Genomic DNA, 11361 nt, shown 5'->3' with positions numbered 1-11361 from the left:
TGGGGTCATCTGAACCCAGCACTCTTTCCTGCCTATGCAGGGGGTTGGACTCGATAATCTATTGAGGTCCCTTTCGACCCTAGCATCTATGAATCGTTAATGTGCCCTGAGAGAAAAATGCTGAGAAAAAGTGCATAATCAGAAAATTATAGGAGGAATCCATTCATAATTCTATATGAAATGGCAAAAAAGCTATTTTTTGCCCCGTACATGCCCCAATAAGTCTGTATGGAAAAACAGAACTAAAGATGGCTTACTACTTCACAGATGAATTGCTGGAACAAGAACTGGTGATTTTCATAACTATGAGGTATGAAAATTGTAACTAGAGTAGTTCAAGAAAACAACTGATTTTTAATGTAGCACTAATGCAGACTAATAGAGGGATATACATCCATAGTAGTGTAATCACAGTTTATTTACACAACGTAAACCACTTGTTAACCAGAGGGTAGAAGTTTTAAAAGAGCTCCAAACTGATCCTTCTATATGTCCACTGAAGTGACTGAAACACTGAAGTCAAGTGCTTTTAAAAATCCCATGAAAGGCATCTCAAATGAACTCCTTTTTCCCCCACCCCTGGCTGGAATTCTTGAAAGTCCTTCTGAAATGTAGTACTAACTCCCTCTTTTTATGATTCATTTACTCTTCAGCACTGACACATTGAAAACTCAGATGCAGTACTGAATTCTAAATAATCTACTGTACAAGTTCTTTACTTTTTTAGAGTCATGCCACCCATCATTAGACACAATCTACCCTCCATAACTTTTAAAATGGGGTGTTAAATGGAGCAGCACCGCATTTCAAAAAGCAATTTATTTAGAGTGCTTACCACCTTGCAGAGGGAGTGGACAGTCCGGATGAGGAACAGCCAAGCAGTGATGGAATCTGAGCCTGTCCTTATCTCCTTATCACCTGGTTTATCTCCTCACACCTGCCTTCAAAGGATCTCCTGACCCTAGTTGAGAATCCCCAGTCCACTGAGATACAGGACAGCAAAGACAATCATGTAAAAGAAAAAGAATTCAATGAAAAGGTACAATTAACCTGTTCTCCTTACCTCTGCCCCTCACACCACAATTTACTTTCAGGAGTAATCTTTCAGCACATAGATTAGATTATCTAGTCTGACAGTCTATAACATCTGCCAAAAAACTTTCACTCTATTGCACCTATACTGAATTCAAGCTTTAGCCAAAGATAGTTTAATTGCCAGAAAAGGATCCAGGCTTGATTGGACAGAGAATCTACCAGCTCCCTTATGAAGTAGGAGCCAGCCAGTGATTTTCCTACCAGCAGTCAAGAGAGGCCACCCTGACTGAAATTCCATAGAGGAAGATACTGGGTGGCTATTTAGTTATAGCTAAAATTATACTTGATCACAGTATATAGTACAATTTAATGCTCCTTACATAATGAAGGCAGCAAGAGGGCACAGCAGCCCCCTTGGCTCTTCAGGGAACTGGCGGTCCTCCTGCATCTAAAAAGACAGACCTACAAAGGATGGAGGACAGGATCCACCTCCAAGGAGGAATACTCTGCACTGGTCCGGACCTGCAGGGAGCAAACCAGGAAAGCCAAGGCTGAGACAGAACTCCAACTGGCTACAAGTATCAAGGACAATAAAAAGTCCTTTTTTAGATATGTGGGGAGCCAAAGGAAAAGCAAGGGCAACATTTGACCCCTGCTAAACCAGATGGGACAACTGATGCCCATGAAAAAGCAAACTTGCTAAATGGGTACTTTGTGTCAGTTTTTCCACCAGTCCCATGAGACACCCTTGCCCACTATGGGTCAGGGAGGCCTGGGTGAGAGAGATTCCTTACCCTCCATCCAAGCTGACCTCGTGAAGGAACACCTTGATAGGCTGGATACCTTCAAGTCAGCTGGCCCTGACGGTTTACACCCAAGGGTACTCAAGGAGCTGGCAAGCATCATAGCTCAGCCCCCGGCACAGATCTTCGAGAATTCCTGACGCTCTGGTGAAGTGCCCAAATATTGGAAGAAGGCCAATGTCATGCCTAACTTGAAGAAAGGGAGGAAAATAGATCCAACAAACTACAGGCCCATCAGCCTGACTTCTACCCTGGGGAAGGTCTTGGAAAACAGCATCAAGAAAGCCATTCTTAATGGACTGGCCGATGGCAACACCCTGAGGGATAGCCAGCATGGGTTTGTTGTGGGTAGGTCTTGCTTGATCAATCTCATTTCCTTTTACGACCAGGTGACCTATCACCTGGACAAGGGGGAAGAGATTGATGTCATATCTTGACTTTAAAAAAGCCTTCAATCTGGTATCCCATGATCACCTCTTGGCAAAACTGGCCAACTGCGGCCTTGACCTCACCACGATCTGCTGGCTGGGGAATTGGCTCCACGGCAGGACCCAGAGGGTGGTGGTTGATGGAAGCCAATCGTCTTGGTGCGTGGTCATCACTGGGGTTCCTCAAGGCTCTGTCCTAGGGCCTATACTGTTTAACATCTTCATCAATGATGTGGACATTGGAGTCAGAAGCGGACTGGCCAAGTTTGCCGACAACACCAAACTCTGGGGTAAAACATCCACACCCGAGGACAGGAGGGTGATCCAGGCAGATCTTGACAGGCTCATGAAATGGGCAGATGAGAACCCGATGGTGATCAACACCAAGAAATGCAAGGTTCTCCACCTTGGGAGGAAAAAAACTGCAGCATGCTTATAGGCTCAGCAGTGCTATGCTGGTTAGCACTACAGATGAAAGGGACTTGGGGGTCATGATTGACCACAAGATGAACATAAGCCTTCAATGTGATGTTGCGGCTAGTAAAGCGAGCAAAACGCTGGCTTGCATCTATAGATGCTTCTCAAGCAAATCCCAAGACGTCATTCTCCCATTGTACTCGGCCTTGGTGAGGCCGCAGCTGGAGTACTGCGTCCAATTTTGGGCTCCACAATTCAAAAAGGATATGGAGAAGCTTGAGAGACTGCAGAGGAGAGCCATGCGCACGATCAGAGGTCAGAAAAATGGACCTTGTGATGACAGACTGAGAGCCCTGGGACTCTTCAGCCTGGAAAAGCGCAAGCTCAGGGGTGATCTGGTGGCCACCTATAAGTTTATCAGGGGTGCTCATCAGGATCTGGGGGAACGTCTGTTCACCAGAGCGCCCCAAGGGATGACAAGGTCAAATGGTCACAAACCCCTCCATGACTGTTTCAGGCTGAACATAAGGAAGAACTTCTTTACTGTCTGAGCCCCCAAGGTTTGGAATAGACTGCCACTGGAGGCGGTTCAAGCACCCACTTTGAACACCTTCAAGACACATTTGGGTGCTTATCTTGCTGGGATCCTATGATACCTGCTGACTTCCTACCCATGGGGCAGGGGGCTGGACTTGATGATCCTCTGGGGTCCCTTCCAGCCCACATGTCTATGAAAATCTCAAACCAAAGCACTTAGAAGCTACTGTTTGAAAACAGTCCCTTTATTCTTACCAAATCACTGTAACATAGTAGATATCTTCACAGTTTAAAATCTTCTCAAATAAAATCTGTCCACCCCAGGAGGCTCTGACACTTCTTATCTTATCCTGTTAACAGTACTCTTTGCAAGTCCTAAATTGAACTGGATGGACTTACCATTTAAATGGAACCCTGGGCAACCCCAACGTTCAAACACCTTTGAACTACAGTGCTTTGAAGCTGCAGGGCTTTGTAAATTGTGAAAGCATGCTAACAAACTAGGTTGATAGCTATACAAGATGTTTAGTGTACCATCCCACTCCTCACCTTTCTCGCTTTCCCCATCCCAAGGACCAAGAACTACCTTCCCCATCATCCCACCAATTTTTGGAGCTGTCAACACTTGAAATATCAAGTGCTAAATATTTAGATTTTTAACATTGAGGGAAAGAACGACTGCTTGCTTTGTTCACATTGTAATTACAGTCAAAACTGAAATTAGACTACAGAGTTTGTGGACCAACAAATGCCAGAGGCAGCTGATTTTTTTTTAGAGTTCAAGTGAAGAAAGAACCTCCGCTTCCCTAACAAGTGATACTGTACTCGTGGCAAGAACGAACCACAGACCACCTAACATGGCAAAGCTCCCTATGAAAACGCAAGGTCAGAAGCTACAGTTCTCTTCCCACTTGAGTTCTAGAAACCACAATCAGATGCAACTGAATTCATGCCTTCATTCAGCTTTAAAAAAAAAAAAATCAAGACTAAATACAATAGAAATGCAATATTTGATTCAGGATAAACGGACTACCCCAAATAGGAGCGTTACTTAGAAAATGGAAGCAAAGTCAGGGCATTGAATTTAAGGTGTTTTTAAGAGACAAAAAGCATCTGTTCTTTTTTGGGTTTTGTACTGAGAGGAAAATGATGATCTCATTTCAAATAGTTGCTACGAACTCCCCAAGCTGAACAAAAGTTTCCACGTGCAGACTTAATATATTACGTTCCTTTCTTCCCTTTGTTTAGTTTAAAAACTCTTTAAGCTTGCTTTCCAAAACGAAAAGTGGTTCCAGAAAATGCATGCTTCGAGGTTAAAAACTGTATTCAGATAATATCTTCCTCAGTGTTTCTATAGAATGCAATTGTAAGTAGTGCCAATTTTTTTAAATACCAATTTAATTTTGCCATTTTTGGCCCATACTTACATCTCAAATACAGAAAACAAACCCACAAGTTTTCAAACGTTTTCATAGTGTAGATCTCCCCATATGAATGGTGACACAGCAGCCTATAGTAATTGGTATGGAAAGTAATATTAGAGAAAGGAAAATTTCAAGAAGTGGTTTTCAGAAGTAGGCCACTGCTGCAATGTTTAGGTTATAAACACAGGGTGGAGCAAAGGGATATTTATTTCTAAACAAAGCAAAGTTTTCACTAACATTTGAAAAACATTAAAATTTTTGTATAACGTTTTTCAGATAAATAAAATTCACATTTTCCACTCTAACCTGATAGTATCTCTTCAATATTATCATAAAATATATTACATTAAATGTTTATTAGGTTGGATATTAAAACAATAAATCTAGTGCTTGTAGTAACTTCTCTCTGCTGGAAGTAAGAGTTGAATTTAACAAATGACAGAATCCCTAAAATAACATTTTTGTACAGAAGGGAAAAAAGATGCACATTTTCCCAGATACCACCAGCATGACCCCTGCTCAGATATAAACCACAAGACAGCTGGCATTGTCTTTAATAGCATTTTAGAAGTATTCCCTGCTAAGCTGCAGTCTGTAATAGACAAGGGAAAGTTTATATTTTAGGACCATAACAATGCTGTATTTCTTTATTAGATAATTTTAAAGAGGGAGGATCTGGCTGAAGGACACGTACTTGATTCAGAAGATGAATTATTGCTAAAATCCATTGTTCTCCGCCTTAAATCTGTTACAAAATTGCTGCATCAAACACTGCCAAAACAAGTTGTAGCCAGAGATGAAATATTTAAAACCATAGTGTAAAATTTGGGTCATCTAGCGATGAGTTTTATTGTTTATGCACTATTTTTCCTGAATACACAAAAAAAGCTTACAATCCCTTTCCACTGACAATTTCTAGCAGATTCTTCACTTCTCCGTCTGTCAAAATGAACCAATTGATTTTAAGCAATAAATGTCAACTTTTTTTTTTTTTTTTTTTTAAACTTGTCCTATAAATAGTAATGTTTTCTTTAAACGAAAAGACATAAAGGAATGCGTCAATCTGCTTGGTGCACAACAGTTTCAGAATAAATAACTTCTTTTTCCTGGCTCTGTATCAGCAGTTATCCATCAGCCAGTGCTGGTTTCAACAGCTGTGCAGATCACTAATGGTATATTCAGTAGTACTAGCACAGAGAAGAGTATGAAAACAGATATGGTTATTTTTATATGACGTTCAGGGAATTTGGCAGTTTACAGTGAACACCTTGCACCCAAAATTGCTTGCGATGGATATGCCATATAGAAGAGAGAAAAAAAGAACAGAATTTAAGCCATCCAAAACCAAGTACTATTCTTGCTACTTATCTATGGCAGCATCTGAAAGTATCATAGCATTTGAGATGCAAAACTCCAGAACTCTTGGTTCAGAGATGATACCTTTTATAAGACCAACTAAGAAATAACAAAAAAAAAAAATGTATCTTTTTCTGCAAGCTTTCGGGCGCACACCCTTCCCTCAGGTTCAGGGAAAATTAAAGATGGTAAAAAGTTCCCATAGGTAGAAAATAAATGTCATGTTTGCACAGAGGAAGCTGAAGGTGGAAGTCTATTCAACCTGACTATGGACCTAGAGGAACAGACTTCCACCTTCAGCTTCCTCTCTGCAAAAGTGAAGATTATTTTCTACATATGAGGACTTCTTACCATCTTTAATTTTCCCTGAGCCTGAGGAAGGGCACATGTGCCCATGTGCCTGAAAGCCTGCAGAAAAAGTTTTTTTTTTTTTTGTGATTTCATAGTTGGTCTAAAAGAAAGTATAATCTCTGAACCAAGAGTTCTAGAGTTTTGCATGTCTTTTTGTCTCAGACCAATGTGGCTACCAAATATATCCCTGAATCATGGCATTTAACACATTCATCTTGACAACAGCTCTACAATATATGGAAGTGCTATTCCCCATTTTGTAGCTGGGGAACTGAAAAAAAGAACTATGCAGCAAAATTAGGATATCATGTAGTTATATACCCATGCTAGCTCAAATCAAGATAACACCTGTAACAATAGTAGTAAAAACATAGCAGCATGAACTTCAACATGCCTGAGTGCATGGGACAGCATCGTTAGCTACAACGCTGGCAGTAGCAGCAAATCCAACAGCTCAGCTGCTACTCTTTTTGCATCCTCTCCCCTGGGGTCAGTGCCCAGGGCTGGTTCCCCAGTTCTATTGCTTTATGCTACTGCCCTTTGGGGAGCAGCACTGTACCTAGACTGCTGGTGGCCCTGGGTGAACTTTTAGTATCAGGCCCCCCTACGTCAGAGATAATGATAATAATAATTTTTAAATTACCATTTTTGGGCCCCCTTTTTGTCTGGCCGCCCGGTTTGCCTATGCCTGTGTCTGGTCCTGTTGGGAATCCTGGGCATGTTCTGTTTTCTACCATGTGCTAGCTGGAACCCTGGACTAGGGGACTACGTTCCCTATACCGCATAAGGAGAATCACAATGGAATTTACTTTTGTGAGCCTTATTTTGTAAGTGAAAACCTAGGTTAGCCAATATAAAACCAAGAAAGGAGTCTCAAATCCCACCCCTCTCCAAGACTGACACACCTTGTACGGGGTGGCTGAAAAGCACCTTTGTCAAGAAGAGATTCACAGCTTGGACCTTTCTCCTGAAGCTAGCTGGGAAACGTCTGCCTCCGACTCTATGGATCTTATATTACTTGCCTGGCCATGCTTCATCACATGTATCCCCAAACCAGTCTGGCCAGTAGCCTGGGAGGCAGGACATGTGCGTCTCAAAGCCCTCAGGCTCAGAAGGGACTTGAATCCAGTTCGCTCACTTCCTTGGTGGGTGAGTTCTTTAAAGGCAAGCCTCTCTATTAAAGTGAGCAGCAGCATAACCACCTCCACAAGCCCCACTCATTAATCTTCCTCCTCCGACCGTATTTTTGAATAAAAGTGGCCAAAGCTGCTGTGGTTTGTATGAAGCTCAGTGCCATCTATCAATGTGTGCTAGGTGGACTGTAAACACAACTTCCAATGCTGCACCCCTCTAGTGTGACTCCATCAGAAGATTGACTGGTTTGTAGGTCTCAGATGAGCCTAGGCAGAAGCCAGGCACTGAGCTGGTTAGTCCTGCCCAGATGGCGGCCCTGCTGGATACATGCACACAAATACCTTTACTGATGAAGATTTAGATCCCCGTGTATTTTCAAGTGCCTCAGAGGTTCAATTCTGGGTTGGGGAATTATTCTTGGACTTGGGTGCCTAACAGTGCTAATGATTTGCCTAGATTATGCGGGGACTTATGACAGAGCAAAGAGCAGATTTAGGGTTTTACCGAGTCCCAGATGAACCCTATAACCATCAAGCCATCCATCCCCTCTCTGCCCTGCAACACAGAAGAGAAATAGTAGGCCTGATCCTATATTTTCAACAGGTTTGGAGTGAATAGCACCCAGCAGGTGGAGGAAAACAATCACCCAGGCTAAGTACAGACAGTCAAAAAGCCTGAGGCTGAACTGATTCAATCTTTACAGGTTAGTCTAAGATGTATACATTGAACTGATAAGCAAGTGAACATTCACATTTGATTCCAGAAGTGCAGCTACATGCCTGCAGTGGCTCAGGCCAGAAGCTGGGGGGTGCTAGAGCAGACCTCCCTGATCTGCTGGATCAGACAGCATGGGCCAAGGTTAGCCTACCCTCCTTGCAAAAAGGGGTTTGCGGCATGGGTGCAAAACATCCTGGGATGCTGGGGGACTGCAAGTTACCTGAAGGGGATCTGGGACAGATGTTCCATAAACCAATTTAAACTAATTCAGTTAGCTACATCCACCCAGGTTTGTTTTACACCAATTTCGGCCATTTTGAAAGTGGCTTAAGTGCACTGAACTTCTGTTGTGTTACAGATATGAACTGGTTTCTGATCACATATACCAGTTTACTTGTAATGTCTGTCCTAGCACCAGGGCAAAGAATAGATCAGGTAACAGGAGAAGACTACTAGTAAGCAATCACTGTATTCTAGCTGTCCAGACATTGTCCAGTATTTTGCAGGTCACCTGACCCCCAGATCTCCTCCACAACTGTATTTTCCTTGTTTCTGCCCTTTAAATTTGTCCTAGAGGTTATAGATAAACAATGGAAGCACTGATCCACAGAAACTGGTTTCCTCACTACCACAGGCATTACGTAACAACGAAAAAGTACTTAAGAGTATCATAAAGTTCCATTTTTAAATGTGTAGGCAGCTTTGTTTCCTTGGAAATAACTGTACTTGAAATGTCAAAAAAAGTTCTGAGTTTCAGCTGTTAGCATTTCAATTCTGAGCCATGAAGGGGGACAAAAACAAGCAGCAAGGATAATGCCAACATGACAGCCAGCAAACATGTAGCAAATGGGATGAAACACAGTTTGGGAGCAATGTTGAAACCTGCATCAGGGTGGAAGAAGGAAGTGATTTTTTTCTTGGTTTTTTTTTGTTTTTACACACACACACACACACACACACACACACACACACACACACACACACACACACACACCCCTTCACATAAAGAATCAGTACTTTTATTCCTCCTTGTTACAGAAGGCCCCAATCCTGCAAATAAATGGCTCAATCAGGGAAAACCTCTCTGCCAACTTAAAACCAACTAGGAGTAATGCAGCTTTATACAATACAAAGATTTCCCCAATGCAATGCAAGAAATACATTTGATACTCAGATATACTGTAAAGGAAAGAACTCTGGAAAGTGAGATTTCTAATTTGTTATCCAGTCACAGAGATGAAAATAGGGTTAGATGCTGTGACTTGATGGGCTGAGGTATAAATATAACCAAACATTTCGAGAAAGTCACTGTAATACGCTATTCCCCTTCTATAAACGCTAAAAGTGGAAGCATTTTAGAACTGTCCTTGCAAAAAGGCAAGCTATGCTGAATTTCATTAATTAGTTTATCACTGACTGGACAAACTACTTTCACATTGAATTACTGTTAGAATCAATTAGTTTAGTCTATTTGCATTAGTCACCAAAAAAACAAGGGTTCAGCCACTGCAGGGTCTTAGAATGAAAGTCTAATAGAAATGCATAGCCAGCAAAGATTAGAATAAACCACAGCTTATTTAGTTCTTTCATCAGACAGAATGCCTTAACTACAAATGAGATTGGATGCTTATAAGAAAGCACCAGCACAGACCAGTTCAATTAGCCTCAGCTACACTTGTATTTGCTTCAGTACTCTGTATATGACATTGGGAATTTATATTAAAAGATTACCTTAAGGAAACCAGGAAATTTTTACCCTCAGCTTTATAATTAAAATACTAGTTACAATACGAATTTTAAAGCAACAGCCAAAACACACATATGAATAACCTCTTTGTCTCTGTAAAAACATCATGGTCCATCAAGCACCTTACAGAACTGCTTTCAGACCATGCCAGGAAAGCTTCTCCACAGGCAAGGTTGAGTCTGATTATACATCCTTGCTTAGGTGAATAATCCTAACTTGTTCAAGTAGTTCCATTAACTTCAATGTGCTTGTGTCATTAAAGGTTGAAGTAGGATGCCTATAATGTTTCTTGCAATGAGGAGGCACTTTTGAAAAAAATCTAATACAACTAAAATACAGAGGAACTACCTAAAAAATGAACTAATAGATGGGCAAAAAAAAACAAACAAACAAAAAAAAATATATATACACATACACATACACACACATATACATACACACACACGCAGGCATTCTATTCAGGATAAAAGAAGCCATAGGATGTCATAGGAAAAAACAGATTTGTATTTCTCTGTCCAAATAGAGATGATGAATTTGTATGGCATCTCTATATTATAGAATCACTGTAACTCCTACTGAAATACAGCATTGTGACTATGAAGTTCTGGAAATATGGAAGTGAGTGAAAAATATGACAGAGACAGCAATATAAACACAGAATTTCCAATAAATATGTCTGGTCATACTTCCAAAGAATTCCACAGCAGAACTGATATAGACTCAAGTGGGAGGAGGGAATCCCCCATGAAGATGAAAAAGAAAATAAGAATACCAAGAATTTGGCATGGAAATATCACGTGAATGGTATTTATCAAGGTTAAAAGCATGTATTTAGTCATCTGTGCCCTTTTTTACTTGACAACTGTACATCACTATATTACCCATATAGGATATTATCTGAAATTGTCTGAAATAGGGTGAAACTGGACAAGAGAAAAATGTAGTAGTACTACACTTGGGGGTAATCAGTGGCCTGAGTATAAAATGGGAGGTAAATAACTAGATTTGCAGAAAAGAATCTGGTGGACGCAATGCTTCACACAAACTGAATCAGAGTCAAAAACTTTCCATCACAGAAAACCCACCACCAATAAGATGCTTAAGGAATGTGATACGCAAGATCAATGTCATCCTTGCACTCTACGTGGTGCTGGTAAAGCTGGAACTGGAGCATTGTGTACAGTCAGGAAAGATAAGGTTGAACTGAAGAGATTCAAACAAGTCAGAACTCTAGAAAATATGACCTTTGAGGGAAAACTGAACCTGAGCTTGTTTAGTCTAGAAAAGTGGGGACGCAGGAAAACAGCCTTCAAATATGTAAAACGCTTACTGCAAAGAGGAAGGTTATTAAAAAAAAACAAACTGTTCTACAAGTCTGCTGGGGCAAGACAAGTAGCAGTGGGCTTAAATCA

General features: G+C 41.1%; 1 protein-coding gene across 2 annotated transcripts in view; it reads right to left on the bottom strand.

Moving 5' to 3' along the window:
• The window catches only part of NCOA7 (nuclear receptor coactivator 7), a 123013-nt gene extending 118292 nt beyond the window's left edge, over positions 1–4721 (bottom strand). For both annotated transcript variants that reach the window (XM_025209004.1, XM_006027722.3), the window contains exons 1-2: positions 4648–4721; positions 836–983 (exon numbers count right to left, since the gene is read on the bottom strand). The gene's annotated coding sequence lies outside the window, so the exon portion shown is untranslated. The remainder of the gene's footprint in view (positions 1–835; positions 984–4647) is intronic.
• Positions 4722–11361: the final 6640 nt, after the last annotated feature.

Source organism: Alligator sinensis, unplaced genomic scaffold (assembly GCF_000455745.1).
Source record: "Alligator sinensis unplaced genomic scaffold, ASM45574v1 scaffold257_1, whole genome shotgun sequence".
Taxonomy (NCBI): domain Eukaryota; kingdom Metazoa; phylum Chordata; order Crocodylia; family Alligatoridae; genus Alligator; species Alligator sinensis.
The sequence above is the reverse complement of the archived record's forward strand: the minus strand, read 5'-3'. Positions and strand labels throughout refer to the sequence as shown.